The sequence below is a fragment of the Impatiens glandulifera genome, chromosome 4, assembly GCF_907164915.1.
Source record: "Impatiens glandulifera chromosome 4, dImpGla2.1, whole genome shotgun sequence".
Lineage (NCBI taxonomy): Eukaryota > Viridiplantae > Streptophyta > Magnoliopsida > Ericales > Balsaminaceae > Impatiens > Impatiens glandulifera.
This window is the reverse complement of record NC_061865.1, coordinates 37,516,661-37,523,685: the sequence shown is the minus strand read 5'-3', so window position 1 is coordinate 37,523,685 and position 7,025 is coordinate 37,516,661. Positions and strand designations below refer to the sequence as shown.

Genomic DNA, 7,025 nt, shown 5'->3' with positions numbered 1-7,025 from the left:
TAATTTCGAACTATTTATTCAATTAATTTTATTTTTTAATGCTTTTACGAAAAAAACACAAAATTAAAGCGTGAAATTGAACGATTTAAAAAAACACTATAATATCGAACAATATCAATTAATTTTTTTTAATGATTTTACGAAAAAAAACACAAAATTAAACAGTGAAAACGTACGATTTATAAAACCACAATAATTTCGATTAGTTTTAACTGATATTTTAATATTTTTACAAAAAAAATACAAAATTAAAGAATGAAAACGTACGATATTGAAAAAATACGCTAATTTCAAACATTGTTAATTGATTTTTTTTAATATTTTTACGAAAAAACACGAAATTAAAGCGTGAAAACATAGGATTTAAAAAGAACACGCTAATTTAAAACATTTTAAATTGATTTTTGATGTTTTTACAAAAAAATAAAACGTGAAAACGGGTCAATATGAAGAAACTGTGGTTATAAACGACCTTTGGCTGTTTAAAACTCATCCATTTCAAATTTCGTGAAAATATCATTTTTTAAAATTAAATTATGATATATAAAAGGAATAAATTGTTCATCATATAACGGGTACGATCATAACAGCACTAATACACCGGATCCCATCAGAACTTCGCAATTAAGTGTCGCACTTTTTTTTTATAATTTACTTTCAAAATAAGTAAATTAACAATTAAAAAATGGACCAAATTGAGTAAACGTTAATATCACACTCACTTTAAATTCTCTTATAAAAAAAACACAAAATAGAAGTTTGAAAAAAGAATGATTTAAAAAAACGTTAATTTCGAACTATTTATTCAATTAATTTGATTTTTTTAATGTTTTTACGAAAAAACATGAAATTAAAGTGTGAAATGGACTAAATTTTCTTTAAAAACAACAAAATTAACAATTAAAATGGATCAAATTGAGTAAACGTTAATGTCACACTCAGTTTTAATACTATTATGAAAAAAAACAAAATAGAAGCTAGAAAACGAACGATTTAAAAAAACATTAATTTCGAACTATTTATTTAATAATTTTTTTTTAATGTTTTTACGAAAATCCCAAAATTAAAGCCTGAAATTGAACTATTTAAAGAACACTATAATTTCGAACAATTTTAATTATTTTTTAATGTTTTTACTAAAAAAACATAAAATTAAAGCGTGAAAATGTACAATTTATAAAACCACGCTAATTTCGAACCGTTTTAATTGATTTTTTAAATAATTTTATGAAAAAAACAAAATTAAAGCGTGAAAACGTACAATATTAAAAAAACACGCTAATTTCAAACATTGTTAATTAATTTTTTAATATTTTTATGAAAAAACACGAAATTAAAACATTAAAACATAGGATTTAAAAAGAACACGCTAATTTCATACATTTTTAATTGATTTTTGATGTTTATACAAAAAAATAAAAAATAAAAACGTGAAAATGGGTTAATATGAAGAAACTATGGTCGTAAACGACCTTTGGTTGTTTAAAACTCATCAATTTAAAATTTCGTAAATAAATCATTTTTTAAAAAATTAAATTATGATATATCAAAGGAATAATTTGTTCATCATATAACGGGTGCGATCATTTCAACACTAATGCATCGGATCCCATCAGAACTCCGAAATTAAGTGTCACACTTTTTTTTTATAATTTTCTTTCAAAATAACTAAATTAACGATTAAAAAATGGACCAAATTGAGTTAACGTTAATGTCAAACTCACTTTTAATGCTGTTATAAAAAAACACAAAATAAAAGCTTAAAAACAAACTATTTAAAAAATGTTAATTTCGAACTATTTATTCAATTAATTGGATTTCTTTAATGTTTTTTTGAAAAAAGATACAAAATTAAAGCGTGAAGTAGACCAAATTTTCTTTTAAAAATAACCAAATTAACGATTAAAATGGACCAAATTAAGTTAACGTTAATGTCACACTCACTTTTAATGCTTTTATGAAAAAAACACAAAATAGAAGTTTGAATTATGATGTATCAAAGGAATAAATGGTAATCATATAACGGGTGCGATCATACCAGCATTAATGCATCGAATTCCATTAGAATTCCGCAGTTAAGCGTGCTTGGGCGAGAGTAGTACTAGGATTGTTGACCCCCTGGGTAGTCCTCGTTTCACACTCCTTTTTATATATAATGTTTTTTAAAAATAACCAAATTAATGATTCAAATGGACCAAATTGAGTGAATGGTAATGTCACACTCACATTTAATGCTCTTATGAAAAAAACACAAAATAGAAGTTAGAAAACGAACGATTTAAAAAAATATTAATTTCGAACTATTTTTCAATTAATTTGACTTTTTTAATGTTTTTACAAAAAAAATACAAAATTAAAGCTGAAATGTACCAAATGTTTTTTTAAAAAAACAAACTTAACGATTAAAATGGATCAAATTGAGTAAACGTTAATGTCACACTCACTTTTAATGCTCTTATAAAAAACAAAATAGAAGCTTGAAAATGAATGATTTAAAAAAAACATTAATTTCGAACTATTTATTCAATTAATTTAATTTTTTTTAATGTTTTTACGAAAAAAACACAAAATTAAAGCGTGAAATTGAACGATTTAAAAAACACTATAATTTCGAACAATATTAATAGATTTTTTAATGTTTTTACGAAAAACACAAAATTAAAGCGTAAAAACATACGATTTTAAAAAAACACGCTAATTTTGAAAAGTTTATATTACTTTTTAAATATTTTTACAAAAAAACATGAAATTAAATCGTGAAAAGGTACTATTTAAAAAAACACACTAATTTCGAACATTGTTAATTCATTTTGATGTTTTTACGAAAGAATACTAAATAAAAGCGTAAAAACGGGTCAATTTGAAGAAACTATGGTCGTAAACGGCCTTCGGCTGTTTAAAACTCGTACATTTCAAATTTCGTGCAAAAATTATTTTTTAAAAATAAATTATGATGTATCAAAGGAATAAATTATTCATCATATAACAGGTGCGATCATATCAGCACTAATGCACCAGGTCCCATCAGAACTCCGTAGTTAAGTGTTCTTGGGAGAGAGTAGTACTAGAATGGGTGAACCTTGAGAAGTCCTCGTGTCACACTCTTTTTTATATTTTTTTTAAAAACAAAAAAATTCACGATTAAAATGGACCAAATTGAATAAACGGTAATGTCACACTCATTTTAATGCAAATATGAAAAAACACAAAATAGAAGCTTGAAAACGAACGATTTAAAAAAATGTTAATTTCGAACTATTTATTCAATTAATTTAATTTTTTTTATTATTTTTACGAAAAAAATACCAAATTAAAGCGTGAAATTTACCAAATTTTCTTTGAAAACAACCCAATTAACAATTATAATGGACCAAATTGAGTAAACGTTAGTGTCACACTCACTTTTAATGCGCTTATAAAAAAATTCAAAATAGAAACTTGAAAACGAACGATTTAAAAAAAACGTTAATTTTGAACTAGTTATTTATTGGGTCAAATTATTTTGACTAAGTGTTGAAATAGTTTGACTATTGGAATTTTGATGATGAATGGATTATATATACGTCTAACTGTTTTTGATGCAGGTGTATCGAAATCAGATTTTTAAGACTTGGTTCTAATGAAGCTCATTAGACCGATTTGGTATTAGATGCAATGTATTAGACATGCAGTCTAATTTGTGGAGTTAGACGTGCAATCTAATGGAACCATATAGACGTGTAGTCTAACTCGTGGAGTTAGACGTGCATTCTAATGGATCAGTAATTAGACGTGCAGTCTAACTCGTGGAGTTAGACGTGCAGTCTAATGGATCCGTAATTAGACGTGCAATCTAACTTGTGGAGTTAGACGTGTAGTCTAATGAATCCGTAATTAGACGTGCAGTCTAATGGATCTGTAATTAGACGTGCAATCTAATGGATTCGTAATTAGACGTGCAGTCTAACTCGTGGAGTTAAACGTGCAGTCTAATGGATCCGTAATTAGACGTGCAGTCTAACTCATGGAGTTAGACGTGCAGTCTAATGGATCTGTAATTAGACGTGCAGTCTAATGGATCAGTAATTAGACGTGTAGTCTAACTCGTGGAGTTAGACGTGCAGTGTAATAGATCCGTAATTAGACGTGCAGTCTAACTCGTGGAGTTAGACGTGCAGTCTAATGAATTCGTAATTAGACGTGCAGTCTAACTCGTAGAGTTATACGTGCAGTCTAATGGATCTGTAATTAGACGTGCAGTCTAACTCGTAGAGTTAAACGTGCAGTCTAATGAATCCGTAATTAGACATGCAGTCTAAATTGTGGAGTTAAACGTGTAGTCTAATGAATTGTGAAAGTTAGACGTGTAGTTTAACTCCTTCAGACTAGTCTGAAGTAGAACCGTAATTAGACGTGCAGTCTAATGGAAAGAGAAAGTCAGACGTGCAATTTAACTCCTTCAGATTAGTCTGAAGTGATTGTAATTAGACGTAAGTCTAATCCCATTAGACCAGGTGGTCTAATGGATTCTGTTATTAGACGGGGACGCTTGATTTCATTAGACGAGGTCGTTTAATTGAAATACGTCTAATGCCATGCTTAAGCAGATTGCTTGAAGCTAGCACCCGCCTACCCACGTGCTATAGTTGTACGCTACTCCTGCTCCACTTTCTAGTGAAGATCAATACGAAATCCAGATGCAACCAATTAACTAATGACACGTAAGCTAATATTCTTCCAACTACTTGTTTTGCAGGTATATCTCTAAAGAATATTTGGCGCACTACCTGTTGTGTACGGCCACGGTCCTTGTATTCAGAGTCTGCTGTGTACTATGGAGGCGTTCCAATTGAAGAGTGTCACATATCATTATGAAGATTTGACCGTTGGTACCTGTTCATATTTAAAGATTCTTAAGGACAATGGAAGAATAGCTAGAACTCAGAGCGAACAAGCCTGAATCAAGAGAGGGAAATTAATCTTTTGAACTTTGAAATCGTTAACTGCTTTCCTGAGTATACTGTGTGTTAATCAAGAAAGAGTTAGAATCAAAATCATCCTTTAGCTGAGTGATATTCTTCATCTTGTAAGTTGAACAGAGTGTGTTCTGTTCAACAGTGAGCTAAGTGTGTGCAAACTGTATTTAATTCAAATCATATCATAGTGAATCCTTTCGGTGGTTGGAAGAAGGGGTGACGTAGGAGAGTTTGATCCGAACATCCATAAACAAACTGCTGTGTCTTTTCTTTTCTGTCATCCTCTCATTCTTCATCTTAAGCTTCAAACCTAAATAAACATTTCCGCACTTGATTCTGTTTCAAGTGTTTACACGGGTTTGCATAGAATAGAAAGTGAATTAAATCCCTAACAAGATTTCTTTCAAATAGTTTTTCATAAGCCTTCATCAATCGCTAGACCCCCGTCTCTATTGATTAAGCCGATCCTATCAATTGGTATTAGAGCAAGGTTTTCTATTCTCAAGCTCCTTCCTGAAGAATGTCGACCATAACCAAAGATGCCAGTGCAACCGCCATTCCAACTTTATCTCGAGAAAACTACATCGTATGGAAGAAGAGAGTTCGTGCTCATCTCTCTTCTCTTCATGACAATATGTGGAGTGTCATCACAGAGGGTCCTATCAAGATCGATAAGGAGAAAGCCGACTGGACCAGTGAAGAAAAGAGGCAAAACAACATCAACAACATGGCTCTTGATGTTCTGTACAGATCTCTCGATGACAGCATGTTCAACTACATTATCGAAGGCGATACTTCTAAAGAGGTCTGGGACAGACTCACCCAACTGTGTGAGGGCAACGAGCAAACCAAAGAAAACAAGATTATGGTTGCCACTCAACAGTTTGACAGTTTCAAGATGCGTCCTGGTGAAACAATGAACGAGTTCGACACCCGATTCAGCAATATTGTCTCCTCCTTATCCATCCTAGGCAAGACCTATAGCAACAGGGAGCTTGCTATTAAGGTCATGCGTGCTCTTCCAAGGTAATGGGATATAAAGACAATGGTTATTGTTAGGATTTGTATCTCCCAAATCCGATCTACTTGAAAACAATCTGTAAAAAACACAAGAAAAAAGAACACAAGAACAAACCGATTTATTGTGGTTCACTCAAATTGAGCTACATCCACTTCAGCCACCCCAGATTTCACTATGAAGAAGAAGAAGGAATACATAGTTTTTGCCTCACTCTTTATCTCTCTAAAATTATATCTTAACAATGTAAACCCTTAATAATCACATATTTATAGGGTAAACATTCAGGTACTAAACCTAAATAACTTTGGTCAGCCCAAGCCCAAAACCAAAAAGAAAACCCAATAAAATCTAATTAACAATGTAGAGTTTATTATAAGTGTAAGCTCCATAACTCAACAATCTCCCACTTGGAGACTAACTTCATCATCTCTCGATCGGTAGTGGCTTTCCATTCGGTGTCTTAACGAAGAAGACCAACTGAAGTTACACACAACTTCAGTTTCTCATTTGTCACAGCTTTTGTCAACATATTAGCTAGATTCTCACTCCCGGGAATTTTCTCAAGAGCTAATACTCCATCTTCTAAAGCTGACCGGATGAAATGATAACGAACCTGTATATGCTTCGTCCTGCCATGATAAACATGATTCTTTGCCAAATGAATGGCACTCTGACTGCCGCATCGCAACACACTTCCCTCGTAGTCCTGACCCAATTCTCGCAAAAGAGTTGTAACCACATCATCTCCTTAGCAGCTTCTGTCACAGCAACATACTCTGCCTCACAACTAGAAAGAGCAATAATCTTCTGCAATTTTAAAACCCAACTGATTGCAGTACCTCCCAGAGTATAAATATACCCTGTTGTGCTCTTCCTACTATCAACATCACTACCATTGTCAGCATAAACATATCCTTCCAAACCCATATTAGACTTTTGAAAATACAAAGTGATACCTGTACTTCCTCTTAAGTATCGTAGTATCCACTTTACTGCTTCCCAATGTTGTCTACCCAGATTGCTCATGAATCTACTAACAACTCCCACTG

General features: G+C 31.5%; 2 pseudogenes; both read left to right on the top strand.

The window, feature by feature from the left end:
* The first annotated feature begins 2,024 nt into the window (after nucleotides 1-2,024).
* Nucleotides 2,025-2,143, top strand: LOC124937219 (annotated as a pseudogene).
* Nucleotides 2,144-2,987: 844 nt separating this feature from the next.
* LOC124937241 lies at nucleotides 2,988-3,105 on the top strand (annotated as a pseudogene).
* The last annotated feature ends 3,920 nt before the right edge of the window (nucleotides 3,106-7,025 follow it).